The sequence below is a fragment of the Macaca mulatta genome, chromosome 7 (genome assembly GCF_049350105.2).
Source record: "Macaca mulatta isolate MMU2019108-1 chromosome 7, T2T-MMU8v2.0, whole genome shotgun sequence".
NCBI lineage: Eukaryota > Metazoa > Chordata > Mammalia > Primates > Cercopithecidae > Macaca > Macaca mulatta.
In genome coordinates, this window is record NC_133412.1 from 22,769,499 (window position 1) to 22,791,643 (window position 22,145).

Below are 22,145 nucleotides of genomic sequence, written 5' to 3' on the forward strand. Positions count from 1 at the left end.
CAGCAATTTGGGAGGCTGAGGCGGGAGGATCACCTGAGCTCAAGAGTTCAAGACTAGCCTGGGCAACACGGTGAAATCCTGTCTCTACTAAAAATAAAAAATTTAGATGGGTGTGTGGCATGCACCTGTAATCTCAGCTACTCGGGAGCCTGAGGTTGGAGGATCACTTGGACCCGGGAGATGGAGGTTGCAGTGAACCAAGATTGCGCCACTGCACTTCAGCCTGGGTGACAGAGCAAGATTCTGTCTCAAAAACAAAAACAAAAGCAAAACCTTATTTTCTCATAAGTTGTTATAATTTAATTTTTAAAATGATGACAATTTAACAACTGCTTTGCAAAATTTCTGAAAATTCCACAATTAGCTCTTGCAAGCAGTACAAACTGGATCCAGCAAACTACTAGCACCAGGAAGAAAGGAGGAGGCTCCAAACCCCACACTCCAAGAGACATGTTCACAGGGCTGTGTATCCTCTCCCAGCATCCAGCTTCCACCCTCCCTCTGCCTGGACACTGTCAGTCTGGGCATCAGGTTGTGGGCAGCAGGCCTCAGAATGCCTGTGTTGGGTCAACCCCAGTGGGAGCAGAGCGTGGCCCCAGGCAGCCCCTCCCACTCAGCAGACCAGCTCTTTCCTGGCCTGGACCTGGGGACCTGGTGCCGGGCAGAACCCAGTCCCCCGGAAACCTACCCTGGCAGGCCTAGAGCAAGGAAGTTTCATGGTGCAATGTCCTTCCCCTTGGAAGTGTGAAGCCGTGAGGGCTGGAATTTCCACATTGCTCAGACAGTGGGCTTGCTCAATCATCCCCAGTGAAGAAAACAAAAGAGAACAAGCGGCCACGGCCTATTTCTAGGTATGTTTCTTCCCCTGGGCTGCAAGGGGCCTGCACTGGGTCAGAACAGAGGGGAAACAGAGGAAAGCTTTGGGGATGCAACTCAACCCGGAGCCATTTCTGGACAGTGAGAATGAACGGCAGTGATGGCGTCATTCACCACATTCCACATGTGCTCCTCTTTGCACTAGGCCTTGGAGGCATCAGGGTGGTGACTCATAGCGGTAAAAACCCTGCCCTGGCTACCCCAGGAAATGAGTGGCATCTGTGGCTTGATGTTACTGTGCTCTTGCTGATGAACCACTCACGATGTCCACGTAGTGGTTCCTGCCAGGTGCTTGTGAAAGCTGGAGAAAAGGGGTCGCCTTCCTACCACGCCCACAGTGTGCCTCGGCCCCTTGTTCATTTCATGGCCCTCGGCCGCAGATGCCTTTCCTTTCTCTCAAGCGCACAGCCCAGCCCAGCCCGAGCCCCCTCTTGGAGGAGCCTCCTCTACACCTAGGGCTCTCCCCCGGGGTCTTCCTTTGAGCTTGGGGTTTATGTGCACTGGTTTCTAAGCTCAAGAAAGTTAAGACCTTGCCATTCATTCATTCATTCATTCAGCAAGCGGGGCGGGGGTGCTGGGAAGCAGGAGGACGGAAGTTTCAAGCAGTCACAAAATATAACGAATGAAAACAAAACCAAAAAGAGGACTAAGGGAAGGGAGGTGGGAAAACACCAAACCCCTGTTCTACCCTCTTCTGAGGCCCTGCGCTGGCGGGTGCCCTTGTAAACAGTGCAACAGCCACCCCAGGGCTGCGAGGTAGGGCTACTTTCTTTATCAGCCCGGAGGTTACTTCTCAGAGAGCGTTTCCGTGGATTCTACGGGGTCCTCACCTGTTTGTGGGCAACCTCACCCCAGCTTCCTGCCTTGTGATAAAGAGCTTTTTATTTCTTTCTTTATTTTTTATTTTATTATTATTTTTTTTTTGAGGCGGAGTCTCGCTCTGTCGCCCAGGCTGGAGTGCAGTGGCCGGATCTCAGCTCACTGCAAGCTCCGCCTCCCGGGTTCACGCCATTCTCCTGCCTCAGCCTCCCGAGTAGTTAGGACTACAGGCGCCCGCCACCTCGCCCGGCTAGTTTTTTGTATTTTTTAGTAGAGATGGGGTTTCACCGTGTTAGCCAGGATGGTCTCGATCTCCTGACCTCGTGATCCGCCCGTCTCGGCCTCCCAAAGTGCTGGGATTACAGGCTTGAGCCACCGCGCCCGGCTTATTTCTTTATTTTGAGCAGTCACTTTCCCCTAAAATATTAATATGTTGTTCTCACTAAGAGGCCAGCTCTAGCTATATACCATCTGTTTACAGTGGTTGTAAGTTTAATATCTCTTTAGCATCCCTTACAAAATATTTTGGGAGGCTTAGTTTAAACCCAGGCACAGCCTGTGGAAGGCTCAGACGCAAGGCTAGGGCTCCATCTCCTGGTCGATTTTGAATACGACAAAATTAAACTTGGATTGAGCCTCGTGTTTATACAGGTGAAAATCAGCTGATTTAAGTTATAGGTGGAAAGGTGTGAGCAGAAACACATGTAACTGATAAGGCACTTTAGTCAGAATCTATAAAGAACTCTTACAATTTAATATAAAAAATCTTAGCGATTGGGCTGTTAAAAAATCAGTAGAAAAATAAGCAAGAGGCTTAAAGGGGCAATTTCTAAAAGAGGATATCAAATGCACAATAAATTTGTGAAAGATGTTCAACTTTTTATTCTTCGAGACTGCTGGTGGAGGAGAAGGCGGAGGAAAGCCCAGGAAGCCTGTATATTCTGTAAAGAATCATTCAGGTAATTCAGATTTTACCCACTAGAGGGCGTGCCACCCACTTTAGATGTTTTAAATTTGCCCTAGGGAAATATGCAAAATAAAACCGCAACGACATGCACTGCACTGCAGCCTGCCAAGTTGGCAAAAATGGGGGGTAGCGGGTACTCTCATACACTGCTGGAGAAAGTGCAAATTGGTATAACTTTGAAAAATTGTTTGGCATTATCTAGAAAAAAGTTAAAGCATAGGGGTATTCTGTGTCATAGCAACTTCACTCCTTGTTATATGTCCAACAAAAATGTGAGTACATGGACACTAAGAAGCATACAAGATTGCTTATAACAGCATTATTGGCAGGTAATAACAAGAACTGGAAACAATTCAAATGCCCACGAAGAATAGGCTGGAAAAATAAATGGTAGTATATTGATGCAATGGAATATCTAACGGAAAAACAGACAAACAAGCCAACAGAACCTGCAGCTACAAATGGCGACAATATGGATGGATGGATTTTATGAACATAATGTTGAGTAAACGAAGCCAGGTATAAAATAATCATGGTCATATATAAAGGCCAAAGCAGGAAAAACATTTTATAGTGCTAAATGTCAGGATCATGGTACATTTAGGACCGGAGAATGAAGGCAGAGATTGGGAAAATATTTAAAATAAATTTTAAAAATACATTTAACAGTTCAATTATAAAGTTTTAAAAAGTTACAGATGGAATGGTAGAGTGGGATTTCTAACCAATAGAATTAGGCAAGAGTGAGGGGCAAAATCGAAAATTTGGGAAAGAAGAAAAGCAGGTGTAGGCTGCAAGAAACAAAACCAAAACAAACCATCAAAACACCTCCAGGTAATTCAGATTCTCCCCACTATAGGGCGTGCCTCCCTCTCCTTGCCCCGAGTGTTCTTGCCCTACGCAAACATTTGCTTCGATGTGTTTTTTTTTCCTCCCTTGAATTACTAGGTTAGTACAAAAGTATTTGGGTTTTTGCAATTACTTTTTATTTTTATTTATTTATTTATTTTTTGAGACGGAGTCTTGCTTTGTCACCCAGGCTGGAGTGCAGTGGCGCGATCTCCACTCACTGCAAGCTCCGCTTCCCGGGTTCACACCACTCTCCTGCCTCAGCCTCCCGTGTAGCTGGGACTACAGGCGCCCGCCACCACGCCCGGCTCATTTTTTAAAATGTATTTTTAGTAGAGATGGGGTTTCACCGTGTTAGCCAGGACGGTCTCGATCTCCTGACCTCGTGATCCGCCCGTCTCGGCCTCCCAAAGTGCTGGGATTACAAGCGTGAGCCACCGCGCCCGGCCGCAATTACTTTTAATTAATATATCCATGGGAAGAATTTTCATAAGAGGAATAATTTGGCCAAAGGATATAACTATTTTAATGCCCTATTTTATGAATGTTGCTAGATTGTTCTCCAGAAAGAGTGCACAAATCGATAGCCACCCAACAAAGCGTCAAACTGTGTTCCTAAGTCATTCAATGGTAGACTTTTAAAATGGTAGGTTTTAAAGAGCTTGTTGATTGAACATTTGCAAAACAGTAGTACCAAAGTGGATTAATTTACATATCTTTAGTTATTAGTGAAACAAAACATTTTCCTTTAAAATGCTTGACAATGATTTCCTCTTATACACACTGCCTGTCAAGGTGGCCTTTGCCTGTTCAGACAACTAGGTTAGTGCAAAAGTAACTGCGGTCTTTTCCATTACTGTTAATTACATAATTACTACTAATGCCAAAACCACAACTACTTTTGCACCAGCCAAATATGTTCTCTTTATGTATCTATATTTGATCTCTATATATTAGTAAATTTTTTTATCTATCAAGGTTGTCACAGTTTCTCCCATTCTAATAGTTACTTTTTTTTTTTTTTTTCTTTTTTTGAGCTGGAGTCTTGCTCTGTTGCCCAGGCCTTGAGTGCAGTGGTGCAATCTCAGCTCATGGCAACCTCTAGCTCCTGGGTTCAAGCGATTCTCGTGCCTCAGTCTAAAAAGTAGCTGGGACTACAGGCGCCTGCCACCATGCCCCGCTAATTTTTGTATTTTTAGTAGAAATGGGATTCACCATGTTGACCATGCTGGTAGTCTCGAACTTTTGACCTCAAATGATCCACCCACCTCAGCCTCCTAAAGTGCTGGGATTACAGGCATAAGCTACCACACCCGGCCTATTTTTTAATCTTAATTTTTATTATTTTCTTTTGAAATATACTTGAATGTTCTTGTAGTTACGCTTTTCCATTTTTAACTCTAACTTTTTTTCTATTACCCGTAGTATTACACATATTTCTTCCCAAGTTGTGATAAATTTGTTTTCTTCTAAAGAGTGTTTTCCAGACTGATTTTCTCTTATTTCTTTGGGTCTGAAAACTTTTCTGAAGGAGTTCCATGGTCAAATAAATTGGGAAAATATTTACACAAAAATAAATCCCTTCCTTTATTTACAGTAATTATAAAACCTTAACGATGGTAATTGATTCATTGAAGAAAATATTTGTTGAGCACCTACTCTGAGGCAGTCTAGGGGCTTGTACTGCTGTGAACAAAAGAGACAAATGCATGTGGTCTATTTCCAAGACAGGGATATCATATACAGATTTTTTCCAGTGTATTTGAGCAAAACTTTTTAATTTTTATTTATTTATATATTTTTAGAGACAGATACTCACTCTGTCACCCAGGCTGTAGTGCAGTGGTACAGTTATAGCTCACTGTAGCCTCGACCTCCTGGACTCAAGTGATCCTCCCGCCTCATTCTCCCGGGTAGCTAGGACTACAGGCATGGCAGGCTAAGTTTTAAAAATGTTGTAGAGATGGGATCTCACTGTGTTGCCTAGGCTGGTCTCCAAATCCTGGCCTCACGTGATCCTCCCTCCGTGGCCTCCTAAAATGCTCAGAGTAGAGTTGAGAGCCACTGTACCTGGCTGCTCCAAAATGCTTTTTTTATGCCTCCCCTACTTAGTCTTTTACACTGTTCCACAGAATATCAGAATCTAGAATTTGTTCCAGCATGAAGTGAAAGAATATGAATCAACTTCCATTTTTCCTCAATTCATCCATATTTTTAGCAGAATTTATTAAATATAATTCCTCTTTGGTTTTGCTGTCTTCTGTTCGTTGAATAGAATCTTTTCTATAATTTGGGAATTTCTGGCATATTTATTTTGTTTCATTGGTTTATGAAGAATAACTGTATCCAAAATAAACAAAACTCAATTTCTTCGCCCTCAATTGTTGCTAACATTAAGTGGTACCTGAGGTTTCAGCTTCCCTAGGTACCTGCCAGCTAGAGGCATAAGCATGACAGCAGAGGCTGCAAGGTAACTGGAAACACTGAGCCTGCACAGACCCATCTGGCCACCAGGACGGCTAGCCCTTCCTGGGGGAGGAATACTTGGGAGATGGGGAGGGTTAGCCATGGAGGGAAAATGTGTAGTTAGTGAGTACTTGTCGTGTGCTGGTCACGTTGTATTAATATATTACTCAGAAACCCACTGTGCAAATGTGGGAACTGAGGTAGCTTGTCTAAGCTAGCCCAGACGCTGATCCACATCAAGCCCAGTCACAGCTGTTGCTCCTGCCCTGTACTCCCAGTTGACATCTGCCACCACCACCATCACCATCACCACCACCACTACCATCATCATCACTATCACCACCACCACCAGTGCCACCATCACCACCACCACCATCATCACCACCACACCATCACCATCATCACCACCACCACCACCACTGCCACCATCACCACCATCACCACCACCATCATCACCACCACCACACCATCACCACCACCACCACCACCACCACAGCCACCAAAACCACTACCACACCAATACCACCACCACCACTATCACTATCACCACCACTACCATCACTACCACCACCACACCATCACCACCACTACCATCAGCATCATCACCACCATACCACCACCACCACCACACCATCACCACCACCACTACCATCATCATCACCATCACCACCACCACCACCAGTGCCACCATCACCACCACCACTACCATCATCACCACCATCACCACTGCCACTACCATCATCATCACCATCACCACCACCACTGCCATCATCATCACCATCCCCACCACCACACCATCACCATCATCACCACCACCACGGCCACCAAAACGACTACCACACCAATACCACCACCACCACCATCACCATCACCACAACCACCATAACCACCATCACTACCACCATCATCACCACCACTATCATCACTACCACCACCACCACACCATCATCACCACCACCACCACCACCATCACCACCACAGCATCACCACCACCACCACAGCTACCATTACCACCATACCAACACAACCATCACCACCACCACCACCACCATACCATCACCATCATCACCACCACCACCACCACCACAGCCACCAAAACCACTACCACACCAATACCACCACCACCACCATCACTATCACCACCACTACCATCACTACCACCACCACACCATCACCACCACTACCATCACCATCATCACCACCATACCACCACCACCACCACCACCACACCATCACCACCACCACTACCATCATCATCACCATCACCACCACCACCACCAGTGCCACCATCACCACCACCACTACCATCATCACCACCATCACCACTGCCACTACCATCATCATCACCATCACCACCACCACTGCCATCATCATCACCATCCCCACCACCACACCATCACCATCATCACCACCACCACGGCCACCAAAACCACTACCACACCAATACCACCACCACCATAACCACCATCACTACCATCATCATCACCACCACTACCATCACTACCACCACCACCACCATAACCACCATCACTACCATCATCATCACCACCACTACCATCACTACCACCACCACCACACCATCATCACCACCACCACCACAGCATCACCACCACCACCACCACAGCTACCATCACCACCATACCAACACCACCATCACCACCACCACCACCACCACCACCATACCATCACCATCATCACTACCATCACCATCACCACCACCACCACCATCAGCATCACCACCACCACCATAACCACCACTGTCACCATCACCATCACTACCATCACCACCACCACCACCATCACCATCACCGAACTCCTGACCTCAAGTGATCCACCCACCTCGGCCTCCCAAAGTGCTGGGATTACAGACATAAGCCACCGTGCCCGGCCCTTTTCTGTGATTCTTTTTCTTATTAGTTGATTTTGCTGTTCTGATTAGCAGGAAAGCAAAGGTCTTGCTTCCCCAAATATAAGGATTTAGGAATTTACAAGCATGCCCATAAAAGTACCAAGCATGACCTTTGTGCTACAGTTCTTCCTTCTCAGGTTCTCTTTCTGGCAGCTGTGAAAATGGCCACGGTGGCAACAGTGGAGGCAGATGGCTGCCCGGCAACTCAAATAGTTTGTACTTGATGAAAATAGTCTCACTCCTTCTGCTACTGCTTCCCTAGGAGCCCTCGCCAGGAAGATGTGAGCCTCCCCAGGCTGAACATGGGGCATGAAAAGAAAGGACTGGGCTCTGGAGGGCTCCAGCATTTAAGGAGCCAGAGGAAGTGGTCAGAGAGGTGAGAGGAGAGCCAGGAGAGTGCAGGCATGGAAGCAAGGAGGTGTCTCCAGGGCACCCTGGTCACAGGGTCAGAACGGGCAGGGCCAGTGAGAACTCAGCTGCACAGGAGCCGGAGGCAGCTCTGCAAGTCCTCCCTTGGGAGAGGCTGAGCTAGGTTCTGGAGTGAACAGGGCAAAGCCGCTAGCAGGAGGTGTGTGTGTGGCACGTTCCTTTGTGTGTGGCGGGGGCGGAGGAGAGGCTTGGGGATGTAAACTCTGGAAGAAGACATCCAAGAAGCTAATACAAGTGGTTACTTTATTAGGGGACAGACAGTGAGGACAACGGGAGCAGGAGGATGAGCTATTCACTGTCTTTTTAGATTGCTTTGATTTTTGGACCGTATGAAGGTTTACGTGCTGAAAATAAAGAAAAATATTTACGGGAGGCTGAGGCAGGAGAATGGCGTAAACCCAGGAGGCGGAGCTTGCAGTGAGCTGAGATCCGTCCACTGCACTCCAGCCCCGGCGACACAGCGAGACTCCATCTCAAAAAACAAAAAAGAAAAATATTTAAATCTAGTAACTTAAAGGGCTGAAACATGTCCAGTGGCTATGTCACTTGGAATAGCATTGGTGACCTCAGGGGAGAAATTTTGGTCAAGCAGAGACAATGAAATCCAAAGTATATTAATCGATGGGTCGGGCACGGTGGTTCATGCCTGTAATCCCAGCACTTTGGGAGGCCAAGGTGGGCGGATCACCTGAGGTCAGGAGTTCAAGACCAGCCTGACCAACATGAAGAAACCCTGTCTCTGCTAAAAATACAAAATTAGCCAGGTGTGGTGGTGCATGCCTATAATCCCAGCTACTGGGGAGGCCGAGGCAGGAGAATCCCTTGAACCCGGGAGGTGGAGGTTGCAGAGTCAAGGTGGCGCCATTGCACTCCAACCTGGGCAACAAGAGCAAAGCTCTGTCTCAAAAAAAAACAAATAAAATAGATCAATAGGTGTGATGGATAATATTAGATGTCTCGATTGGATTGAGGGATGCCTAGATGGTTGGTAACATGATTTCTGGGTGTGTCTCTGAGGGTGTTGCCAAAGGAGACTGACATTTGAGTCAGTGGACTGGGAGAGGCAGACCCACCCTTAGCGGGAGTAGGCACCACCAATTGACTGCCAGTGCAGCTAGAGCCAAGAAGGCAGACGAAGGAGGGATGGGCTGGCTTCCTGAGTCTTCTGGCTTCCATCTTTCTCCTGTGGTTCCTCCTGCCCTTGGACATCAGACTCCAGGTTCTTTGGCCTTTGGACTCAGGGACTTGCACTGGTGGCCTGCCTGGGTCTCCTAGGCCTTTGGCCACAGACTGAAGGCTGCACTGTCAACTTCCCTACTTTTGAGGCTTTTGGACTAGGACTCAGCCACTACTGGCTCTTCTCTTCCTCCTGCTTCAGCCACGTGATGCGCCTGCTCCCGCTTAGCCTTCCACCAGGATTGGAAGCTCCCTGAGGCCCCTCCAGAAGCCGATGCTGCCATGTTTCCTGTACAACCTGCAGAACCATGAGCCAATTAAACCTCTTTTCTTGGCCGGGTGTGGTTGCTCACACCTATAATCCCAGCACTTTGGAAGGTTGAGGTGGGCAGATCACCTGAGGTCAAGAGTTTGAGACCAGCCTGGCCAACATGGTAAAACCCCATTTCTACTAAAAATACAAAAAAAAAAGTTAGCCAGCGTGGTAGCAGGTGCCTGTAATCCCAGCTACTTGACAGGCTGAGGCAGGAGAATCACTTGAACCTGGGAGGCGGAAGTTACAGTGAGCCAAGATCACGCCACTGCACTCTAGCCTGGGCAACAACAGTAAGACTCCGTTTCAAAAAAAAAAAAACAAACAAACTATTTTCTTTACAAATCACCCAGTCTCAGGTATTTCTTTATAGCAACATGAGATTGGACTCATAGAATGGACGAAAGGGATTTTGCCTGTGAGAGGAGGGATGGAAGCAGGGCAGTGCCAGAGGTAGACTAAAGGTCAGGGTGGCCTAGTTTGTTGTTCCTCCAGCTTGGGAGAGATCAGAAGATGGAAGGTTGGAGATGGAGGACGATGGAGCACAGGGGGGTGGAACTGAGAGCCCAAGCAGCCCAGTGAGCCCCGCTGGGGCCGGGCATAGGGTGGCCTGAGGCCTGGATAGGTGTGGAGTCACAGGGACAGCCCAGGATTTTTGGATTTTGGGATATTTGTGCTTTGCGGAGGGTTGTGCAGATAGCTTCTGAGGCCCCTGCCCCTGTTTTTCTGTGATTCTAGAGCAGTGGTGTTCAACAGAACTTTCTCAGTAATGTTAATGTGCTAAACCTGTGCTGTGCAATATGGCAGCCACTAACCACATGTGACTGTTGGGTGCTTGAAATGTGGCTGGGGTGACTCAGGAACGGAATTTCTAAACGTATTGAATGTTTTTAACTCTTGTTTTAAATTGAGATATAACTGACATATCAGGTTCTGCACATATTTAAAGGGTACAGTTTGGTAAGTTTTGGGACATGAGTGCACCCCTGTGAAACCATCACCACAATCAGGACAGTGAACACATGCAGGACCCACACGAGTTTCCTCCGGCATCTTTGTAATCCCTCCCTCCTGCCCTTCCCTGCTGCCACTCATCCCCAGACAACTACTGACCTGCCTTGCGTCACGATAGGTTGCATTTTTTAGAATTTTACTTTTGCCCCGTCTTACGATGCTGAGCATTTTTAAGAATTGTATGTAAGTGGAATCCTATGGTATTTACTCTTTTTTGTCTGTCCCTTTTGCTCAGCATAATTATTTTGAGATTCATCCATGTCGTTGTGTTTATCAATAATTAATTCCTTCTTATCACCCAGCAGTATTCCATTGTACGGATATGCTATGATTTGTTTATCCGTTCATCTGTGGATAAATATTTTTTCCCCAGTTTTTAGCCATTGTGAATAAAGCTGCTATGAACATCATTATATAAGTCTTTGGACGTATGCTTTAATTTTTCTTGGGTAAATACTGAAGAATAGAATGGCTAGATCATTTAGTAGAATTTAATTTTGATTAATTTTAATTAACATTTAAATGGCCAAATGTGGCTAGTGATTACCATATTGGACAGCACAGCTCTGGATATTCCTTAATCCAGTGATTCTGTAACAGGGAAAGACTTCCACTCCTTCTCTAAAATCTGAATTTATTTGCTCATTATTCACTCAGCAAAGATTTATTGAGACTTACTTTGTGCCCTACATTGTGGTGGTTACTAAGGATGGGATGGGGCAAGCTGGACATGGGCCCTGTTCTCAAGGTGCTTATAGTCTAGTGGACTCAGTTTGGTTGGGCTATGAGTGTGTTCAACATTGAAGTCAGCTGAGAAATGGGAGGATGAATCCAAAGCAAATTTATAAAGCGGAGTGATTTCTGTTTCGGCATTGAGATGTCCCCAGGAGAGGTGTGGGGTTTGGTGAGGGATCCAGGCTCTCCCACTCCTACTGAGATAATCTGTAAAATGAGAAGCAGGTACAGGGATGAGGGAGGTGAGTTTGGAGGATGGGGTGTAGCTGTCTGTGAACCTGGTGTTTCAGGTGTGTGTGGGGTGCTTATTGAGAAGGAAGGGGAGGAGGAGGACGTACTGTGCTAGTACAGCTGTGCCTGTCCTGGGGATGTGGTGGGGGAACAGTGGGGGAAGATTCAGCTCCTGAGAAACTCCTAGCAATCCGAGCTCTCATTCTGTCACTGTGACACGACATACACACATCTCTCGTTAGGTCTCTCCCTAGAGAAAAACTATTTTTAGGCCATGATTGAGTGGGTGTGGATGCATTGAACCAAGAAGCTTCTGAAGAATTTTTAGGTCCTTCTGCTCATGACTCATCAGGTTCTGCTCCTAATTCTGCAGAAGCAGCTCCAACCATAGGCTTTTGGTGGAAAGATGAGGGAAGGGGCTGTGATAGGATGTCACTCCTGAGCTGATGACACGTTCTGAGCTGGGATGATTATGAGTGATGGCTTCTGAAGCAGACTCTGTATCCTACTGGTATATTTAAGTCCGTGATTTTGAACCTGTTAGAAGGGTGCTTGGAAAGATGGTGAGGCCAGGGAAGCTTCTAATGAGGCTAGGGAAGCTCAGGAACCCTCAATAGGAATAATGACAACCATAGCCACCATTTATTGACTACTAACATATGCCAGGCATTTTGCATGCATTATCTCATTTAATTCTCACAACAGTCCGATGAGGTCAGCTAATATTATGAGTCCCCATGTCACTGAGTGCCCGGAAATGAGCTGTCTTCTCTCCCCATTCCCCCTGTTCTCTATTTTCTACTTAGCCCTTCAGAAATGCAAATACAACCTTTCACCTCCCCCTCACCAGACACTCCCTGCAGACAAGTTCTTCTGTGTGCTCCAAGACAGATCTCTCTTGAGAGATGGCAGATTTGCCGACTGTGTCATGCCCACCACGGAACTTTCACCTCCAGAGGGTTGCCTTGGGACATTCATCCACCAGGAGGGCACAGCAAAAGCACATCCTTTTCCCACTTGGCCATTTTACAACTTCTGCCCAGGAAGGTGCCAACTCAACTGGATGGTAAATAAGGCACCAAAGTAGCAGAGGCACCCCCTGCCCTTATGCATTCCCCTCTTACTTTATCAAAGTGTCTCCTTTCCGCTCCAGAGGGGAAGCAGCACATTTGAAGGCAGGACACTTGGTGCTCCTCCCCAAGCTAGTGTGAAAGGAAATTAAATCTTGGGACCCTCAAATCATGAAGCTGAAGGAAAAAGTCAAGCCGGGAACTGCTTAGGGCCCTTTGCTCACTGAAATAAATGCATATCTGATTGCCTCCTTTGGAGAGGCTCGTCCGAAACTCAAAAGAATGCCGTTTGTCTCTTACCTACCTATAGGACCTGTAAGCCCCCTCCTCCCCGCTTCCCCCTTTCCAGATCGAACCAGCGTTCATCTTGCACATGTCAACTGCAGTCGCATGTCTCCCTAGCAGGTATAAAAGGGAAAACTTTGCTCTGACCACCTTGGGTACATGTCACGGGTGCACATCTTCAACTCTGGCAAAATAAACTTTCCAAATTAACTGAGACCTGTCTCAGATTTTCAGGGTTCACACCAGCTTTGCAGTAAATTCACTTTTTTACTCTCAGGCCTTGCTCTTGTTGGACTGTACATGCAACGAGCAACCAACCTGCATTTCAGTTACACCCACTTTACCAGTGAAAAATCTGAGCCCAAAGAGGTCAAATAATTTATCCAAGGTCACACCAGCTGAATCTAAATTCAAACTCAGGGTCAGTTCTTCCCCATTGCGAGGCTATATGTATGAAATGACCTGGCCTAAAACCCCTGATAACAGTTTCTTTCTATTGTCGACGAAAAGAGTCAAACTATGTAAAATATTTGAAGAGATTATTCTGAGCCAAATATGAGTGACCATGGCCCATGACACAGCCCTCAGGAAATTCTGAGAACAGGTGCCCAAGGTGGTTGGGAGATGGCTTGGTTTTATACATTTTAGGGAGACATGAGACTTCAGTCAAAAACATTTAAGAAATACATTGGTTCAGGCCGGGCGCGGTGGCTCACGCCTGTAATCCCAGCACTTTGGGAGGCTGAGGCGGGTGGATCATCTGAGGCAGGAGTTCAAGACCAGCCTGGCCAACATGGCAAAACCCCATCTCTACTAACAATACAAAAATTAGCTGGGCATGGTGGTAGGCACCTGTAGTCCCAGCTACTTGGAAGGTTGAGGCTGGAGAATCACTTGAATCTGGGCGGCAGAGGTTACAGTGAGCCGAGATCATGCCACTGCACTCCAGCCTGGGCAAGAGACAGAATGAGACTCCATTTCAAAAAAAAAAAAAAAAAGAAATACATTGGTTCAGTCCAGAAAGGTGGGCCAACTCAAAGGGGTGGGTGGGGATTCTAGTTTATAGGTAGATTTAAAATTTTTCTGGTTGAATATTGGTTGAGTTTATCTAAAGACCTGGAAGCAACAGAAAGAAAATGTCTGGGTTGCAGTAAGAGGTTGTGGAGACCAAAGTTTTATCATGCAGATGAAGCCTTCAGTTATCAGGCTGCAGAGAGAATAGGCTGTAAATACTTTTGATCAGACTTAAGATATGTGTTAATGTTTAATGCTGACAGGTATAATGAGGGGTATATGTCCCCCACTTCCAGTCATGGCCTGAACCAGTCTCTCAGGTTACATTTTATGGGTCCTGGCCAGGCGCAGTGGCTCACGCCTGTAATCCCAGCACTTTGGGAGGCCAAGGCTGGTGGATGACTTGAGGCCAGGAGTTTGAAACCAGCCTGGCCAACATGGTGAAATCCCATCTCTACTAAAAATACAAAAATTAGCTGGGTGTGGTGGTGCACACCTGTGATCCCAGCTACTTGGGAGGCTGAGGTAGAAGAGTCGCTTCAACCTGGAAGGTGGAGGTTGCAGTGAGCCAAGACTGCGCCACTGCACTCCAGCCTGGGCAACAGAGACCCTGTCTCCAAAAAAAAAAAAAAAAAAAAAAAATTTATGAGTCCCTTGGCCAAGAAGGAAGTCCCTTTGAGACAGCTGGGTGGGAAGGGCTCCCTGGCAGAACCTCTGACAGCCCGCACACTGGGAGAAATGCACACTGGGGTGGAGCCCTAGGAAGTTAGCGCCCTTGGCAGGGAAGGAGCCTGGCCTCTCTCTCGCTGCGGGATATGGTACCTGGGATTCAATCTGCGAGGCAGGAAGCACACTAGCAGGACTCTGGCTTTGCAGATTCCCTGTTTCCCTTTTTTTCCTTTTCGCCCAATAAATCCCATTTTTCTCACCCTTCAAATTGTCTGCGAGCCTAATTTCTCATGGTCGTGTGACAAAGACCCTGCCTGTATCTGAACTAAGGAAAAGTCCTATAACACATTCAGATGGTTGGCCTTAGAATTTCATTTTTGGTTTACACCATCCTTAGATTAATCCCTGAGGAGAGAATCTACCTGAATTAGACTAAATTAACTATGTGTCCAGTAGGGAGGCCCTCAATTTCTCAATCATAGAGTAAGGAGTGCCGGGGGTTGGGGGATGGGGAGGTGGGGAGAGATAATGTATCAAGAACTATGCTAGATGCGGGTTTTTTTTTTTTTTGAGAGTGAGTTTCCCTCTTGTTGTCCAGGCTGGAGTACAATGGCATGATTTCAGCTCACTGCAGCCTCCGCCTCCCAGGTTCAAGCAATTCTCCTGCCTCGGCCTTCTGAGTAGCTGGGATTACAGGCATCCACCACCATTCCCAGCTACTTTTTTGTATTTTTAGTAAAAACGAGTTTTCACTTATGTTAGTCAGGCTGGTCTCGAACTCCTGACCTCAGGCGATCCACCCATGTCGGCCTCCCAAAGTGCTGGGATTACAGACGTGAGCCACCGCGCCTAGCTATGCTAGATGTTGTATGCACTTTTAGTTAATCCCTAAAGCAACCTTGTGAATGAAGTTCAGGGTGTTATTCTGTTGTACAACTGAAGAAAAAAGGCTTAGAGAGGTTTCGACCCTTCCCAAGATCACACAGCTATTAAGTTCATACAACTGAAACAAAACCCACTTCAGCCTGGATCCAAACCCTCTCCTTAACATCCTACCGTGCTGGTTCACTAACAAAGTGGACAAGAGAAGAGACGGTAAGAGCATAGCCCCCTCAGGGTCTTTATTTGCAGAAAAATTCAGAAATCCTCTGGTAGTTCTAGGAGAGATGGGGACAGAGTGAAAGTAAGTGTATATACAGTTGGGCCATTATTGATAGAGCAGGCTCCTTCCCACCGGGCCCTCCTCACTCACATCCGCCCCATCCACACAGCTTCCCCTGCAGGCTGGTTCTGTCTGTGGCCTGGGGCAGCCACCCAGCCTCCTCAGGAGGCTTATGAGAATGTCATGCAATTCTGCACTAGATCATGGACAGTGTTGGTCCCAGCTGGAGAATCTCACCATGAAGGTTAAGACTGGGAATGCTGGAGCCAGATCAATTTGTATTGGAATCCCAGCTCTGCTACTAATTAGCCAATCTTGGGAAGTTACCTAACTTTTCTCTGCCTCAGTTTCCTCATGCATACAACAGGGGTGATAGTAATTCATAGGACTGTTTGGTAGGATTCGCTGAGTTAACACCAAAAAAGCTTTTAGAACAGTGCTTGGCAAGTACAATGTGGAACACTCAATCGACATTTATTATTATTATCATTATACAGACAGCTAGACTGAGCCCTAGCAAAACAGAGTAACGTGTCCAGCGAGACACGTTTAGCAAAGCTGGGACCAGAACCAGTTCTTCTGTCTCTTATTTCATTTTATTTTATATTTAGATACAGGGTCTCACGATATTGTTCAGGCTAGTCTCGAACTGCTGGGCTCACGTGATCCTCCTACCTTGGACTCCCAAAGTGCTGGGATGACAGGGGTGAACCACTGTGCCTGGCTGTCTCTTAATCCAGGGTATATGTATATACTTGGTTAAATATTTTAACAGTGAAGATAAAGATTATTGATTTTTAAATCCATTAATACTTTGAAAGTATCGTCAGCTACTTTCATGTTGGCTCACACCTGTCATCCCAGCACTTTGGAAAGTTAACGCAGGAAGATCACTTGAGCTCAGAAGTTCAAGACCAGCCTGGGCAACATAGGGAGACCTCATCTCTACCAAAAAAATATATAAATAAATAAATCAAAAAAATTAGCTGTGCATGGTGGCACATGCCTACAGTCCCAGCTACTTGGGGGGCTGAGGTGGGAGGATTGCTTGAGCCTGGGAGGTCAAGGCTGCAGTGAACCATGATCCCACCGTTTCACTCCAGCCTAGGTGATGGTGAGACCCTGTCTCTTTAAAAAAATAAAAAAAGTAGTAAGTGAGCTCTCCCACAGTTTCAAGCTGCAAAGAGTCACCTTATTAATTCATTTAAAAAATAGTCTGTTATTAAAAAAACAAGCTGTTATTAGCAAGGCTAGAATTGTTGTGAACCAGCTCAGTGCTACCACTGGGCTGACAGGGAGATGATCATGTTCTGTAAGGGACAATAACTGCTGGCCATTACCACTTTTAGTTGTAATTATATTATTGTCTGGAGTGTTTCAGAAATGTAGCTAATTTCTGTTGTAAACTTAAAGAGATAACACAAACCGTAAAGACTTGCATAGATACAGTATATAACTACACATACTCTAAGTATAAAAACCCAAGTCTTTGTAATTGGGAGATGGCAAATCTGGAATATTTTTATAGAAGGGCAGTTTTATGTTAGGGTTTCAGTTACATTACAGGAGACAGGTTAGAGCCTTGACAGTGGGGGTTCTTAGGGCTCTTTAAAATTTTTCTGTGCAGAGATAGATATTTAATGAATCCCCAACTGTGGGGACATTCATGTAGCCTATGAGTGTTCACTGTCTCCCACACTGGAGATTCAAAGACCTAGGTCCTGCCCCAGTGGCTGTGGGTAATCGACACCATGGCTCTCCATGGTGACCAAGTGATGGAGGCACCAAACCATGGAGGCCTCCTTCACATGCAGGAGCAAGAAACCTTCTTGGAGATGATTCTGGAGGGAAGTCGTTAAGGAGCCGTTGGTTTCAGTGAGGTACAGAAGTTGAGGAATAAGATCTTCTACGTAAAGAAGGGAGCAAAGATGAGCTGCAAGATGAGCAATGCTCACTTAGTCCAGTAAAAATAACAGCAGGCAATGCATTTGTGAAAATTAACTTGTGGCTAAGCACAGTGACTCACACCTGTAATCCCAGCACTTTGGGAGGCCGAGGTGGGTGGATCACTTGAGGCCAGGAGTTTGAGACCCGCTTGGCCAACATGGCAAAACCCCATCTCTACTAAAAATAGAAAAATTAGCCGGGCATGGTGGTGTGTGCCTATAGTCCTGCTACTCAGGAGGCTGAAGCAGAAGAATTGCTTGAACCCAGAGGCGGAGGCTGCAGTGAGCCAAAATCGCACCACTGCACTCCAGCCTAGATGACAGAGTGAGACTCCATCTCAAAAACAACAACAACAAATAACAACAAACAAAAGAAAAATCAACTTGTAGTAATAATAGCTAACATTTGAGTTTTGTGTGTTCTCAGTATATTTGTGATATAGCTCAGTTAATCCTCGTAAAAGTCACATTAGAGACAGTTATTATCCCCGTTTTCCGATGGAGAAACTGAAGCACAGAGAAGTTCAGCAACTTTCCCCAAATCTCACTGCCAGGGAGAGCCACGATGGAAACCCAGGCAGCCTGCTGAGTCCCTGACTCTGTGTGATCTCACAAGGAAAACATCTAAGTATTTGGTTTGGAGCTACCTAGTAACTAACCCAGATATCAGCTGGATCTTACCCATTCCTCAAACAAGATAAGATCAGTTTTAACCTCCAATTCTGTGACTTGTAGAAACTTCAGTGCCTTCCTGGGTGTTTCTGTGAATTACCAGAGGCTTATGTTTTTGTTTTGTTTCCAGTGGGTTCATATTGTCTATGCAGCATTTCCTAGCACTTTGGGAGGCCAAAGCGTGTGAATCACAAGCTCAGGAAATCAAGACCATCCTGGCTAACACGGTAAGACCCCATCTCTACTAAAAAATACAAAACATTAGCCGTGCGTGGTGGTGGGCGCCTGTAGTCCCAGCTACTCGGAGGCTGAGGCAGAAGAATGGTGTGAACCCGGGAGGCGGAGCTTGCAGTGAGCCGAGATGGCACCACTGCACTCCAGCCTGGGCGACAGTGGGAGACTCTGTCTCAAAAAAACAAACAACACAAACAAAGTGCGCAGCAGTGTCTGGAATGCAGTCAGGGCTCAATAAGTGTTAGCAGTTATTTATTTCCTTGGTTAACCAAAAGCTGCCTATAGTTTGGTACGGCTGACACATGGGAACTAGGCTAGTGGTGGTGGGAAAGGCTGGAACTGCAGGGTGTCGAGATAAGCAGTGACCAGACCAGGACTTTGCATGTCATTACCAAGAGGATGGACTTTATCGTCCTGGTCACAATTTCTGAAGCCATTCCTAACGGGAGACAAGTGTGATCTTCCACCTACAGGAGTGGGGCTATGGCCCAAGAAGCCCTCCAAAAACATAACAGTGTTTTGTTTCTTGTTTAACTTAAAAAAACCCACAGCTATTGTGTGTTCTATTTCACAGCATGTTCAGTGTCAGGCTGATGATCTTCCTAGGTAATTCTTGGTTGAGTAACTATAAAATGGATGACATTTGGAATAATCTCAGTCCACTTCAGAAAAAAAATTCCCACTGGGTGCGGTGGCTTATGCTTATAATCCTAAGCACTTTGGGAGGCCAAGACGAGTGGATTGCTGGAGCCCAGAAGTTCAAGACCAGCTTGGCCAGCATAGTGAAACCCTATTTCTACTAAAAATATAACAATTACTTGGGCGTGATGGTGCAGGCCTATAATCCTAGCTACTCAGGAGGCTGAGGCACAAGAATCTGTTGAACCCAGGAGGATGAGGCTGTAGTGAGCCAAGATCACACCACTGCAGCCTGGGCGACAGAGTGAGACTTTGCCTAAAGAAAATTAAAAAAAAGAAGGAAAAAGAAAAAAACCATTTCCAACCTCTTTACCCAACCTTTTTTTTTTTTTTTTTTTTGAGACGGAGTCTCACTGTCGCCCAGGCTGGAATGTAGTGGTGCGATCTCGGCTTACTGCAACCTCCGTGCCCTGACCCCGCTCCCAGTTCAAGCGAATCTCCTGCCTCAGCCTCCTGAGTAGCTGGGATTACAGGTGCATGCCACCATGCCCAGCTTATTTTTCTGTATTTTTAATAGAGACAGGGTTTTGCCATGCCATGTTGGCCAGGCTGGTCTCAAACTCCTGACCTTAGGTGATCTGCTTGCCTCAGCCTCTCAAAGTGCTGAGATTACAGGCGTGAGCCACCGCATCTAGCCTGAACCAACTTTTTGAGATGTCAAAATTTCAATATCATGGTATCTTAAAGATGAGAAACACTTCTTTTTCTTTTTTTGAGACAGGATCTCACTTTGTCACCAAGGCTGGAGTGCAGCAGCACAATTTCAGCTCACTGCAACCTCGACTTGCTGGGGTCAAGGGATCCTCCCAAGTAGCTGCGACTACAGGTGCGCACCATCGTGCCTGGCTAATTTTTTGTAGAGATGGGTTTTACCATGCTGCCCAGGCTGGTCTTGAACTTCTGAGTTCAAGCGATCCTCCCTCCTGAGCCTCCTAAAGTGCTGGGATTACAGGGGTGAGCCACCACGCCCAGCTGAGAAACACTTCTAAAACCAAATACACGTCAATGACTAATACACTAAATTATATAACACTCTGTTTTAAGGTTTAAAAAATATCCTGGACTTTGGAAAATATTCTTATATAAATAAGCAAAAAGATGATGGAATAGACTTGTGCTAACACTGAATTCCAGTCAAGCTGTAAACTGAGAAAGAACGTGTTGGAACTAGGAATTGCCCCATAGCCTTCACAGGTGAGTATGATAGATTAATGAAACACTTCTTACTTTCACCTCAGTCCTTCATGCCCCGACTGAAGTCAAACATTCACTGTGATCACTGTTCAAAGGTAACTACTGGTGTAACCATTGAAGCTGTTAGCAGTTTTCCTCTGGAAAGGAAGTGGGGTCAGATCTTCAAATGCTAGGAGAGTCAAGGGAGCAGAGATGGTCTTAAAAAAAAAAATTTTAAGTCCATGAGACATGGAAGCAATTTGATAACTCACACAGTATCCCCTTCATGTTTGTAGGGTAAGACCCATTGCCAACTTTAATTTGTAGTGCTCTGTAAAAGTTACATGAGAGCCTGTTAAGCAGAATGCTGCTTGAAAATGTTATCTTTGGTGATAAGACTGAATTTTTAAACCTCCTGTCTTAAACACATGACTCATGCACAGATTATATTTTGTCATAGGTTTCATACTTTCTATTTGTGCCTAGTCTATTTCATCATAGCTTATAGCAATTATTATGGGATCATAGTTGAAGTCGAAATATAACCCAATAATACTATCCTACGAATACACTAAAGTTTAGCATAAACAAGAGCTTGTAAGACCACAAATTAGTATTTAACATCTGACATGGACCAAAAAAATGACACATCAAAATAGAAATATGGCTAGGTAGACAATCAAATAATATGTTAACATCTCAGCCTTTACTAGTATATATAATACATATATATATATATATATATATTTTTTTTTTTTTTTAAACAAGGTCTCACTCTGTCGCGCAGCAGGCTGGAGTGCAGTGGCATAGTCTTGGCTCCCTGCAACATCTGCCTTCCAGACTCAAGCAATTCTCCAGCTTCAGCCTCCCGAGTACCTGGGACCACAGACGTGCCACAATGTCTGGCTAATTTTTTTATTTTTTGTAGAGATGGGGTTTCACCATTGTTGCCCAGGCTGGATTCAACCCCTGAGCTCAAAGTGATCCATCTGCCTTAGCCTCCCAAAGTGCTGGGATTACAGGCTCAGTCTTTACTAGTATGTTTACAACTATATTTTATTACAATATGTGTTAAATATTGTTGTCCTTTGCTAGGAAACCTAAAAACCTTAAAGAACATCATTTGTGAGCTCTCAGTTGGCACAAATTACCTTTTCTTAACTTTTTGTGATAACAAGTGAAAACTCTAAAAATCAACTGAATAAGCTTTTATGTTGAAAAGTATTCTTAGGCCGGGCGCGGTGGCTCACGCCTGTAATCCCAGCACTTTGGGAGGCCGAGGCGGGTGGATCAAGAGGTCAGGAGATCGAGACCATTCTGGTTAACACGGTGAAACCCCGTCTCTACTAAAAACGCAAAAAATTAGCCGGACATGGCTGCGGGCGCCTGTAGTCCCAGCTACTTGGGAGGCTGAGGCAGGAGAATGGCGTGAACCCG

The 22,145-nt window shown here is 45.8% G+C and overlaps 1 long non-coding RNA gene across 1 annotated transcript in view; it reads left to right on the forward strand.

The window, feature by feature from the left end:
• The window catches only part of LOC144329859 (uncharacterized), a 67,880-nt gene that overhangs the window by 6,874 nt on the left and 38,861 nt on the right, over positions 1 to 22,145 (forward strand). The window contains exons 2-3 of the long non-coding RNA XR_013395555.1: positions 18,733 to 18,829; positions 20,580 to 20,729. This is a non-coding gene — a long non-coding RNA (uncharacterized LOC144329859). The remainder of the gene's footprint in view (positions 1 to 18,732; positions 18,830 to 20,579; positions 20,730 to 22,145) is intronic.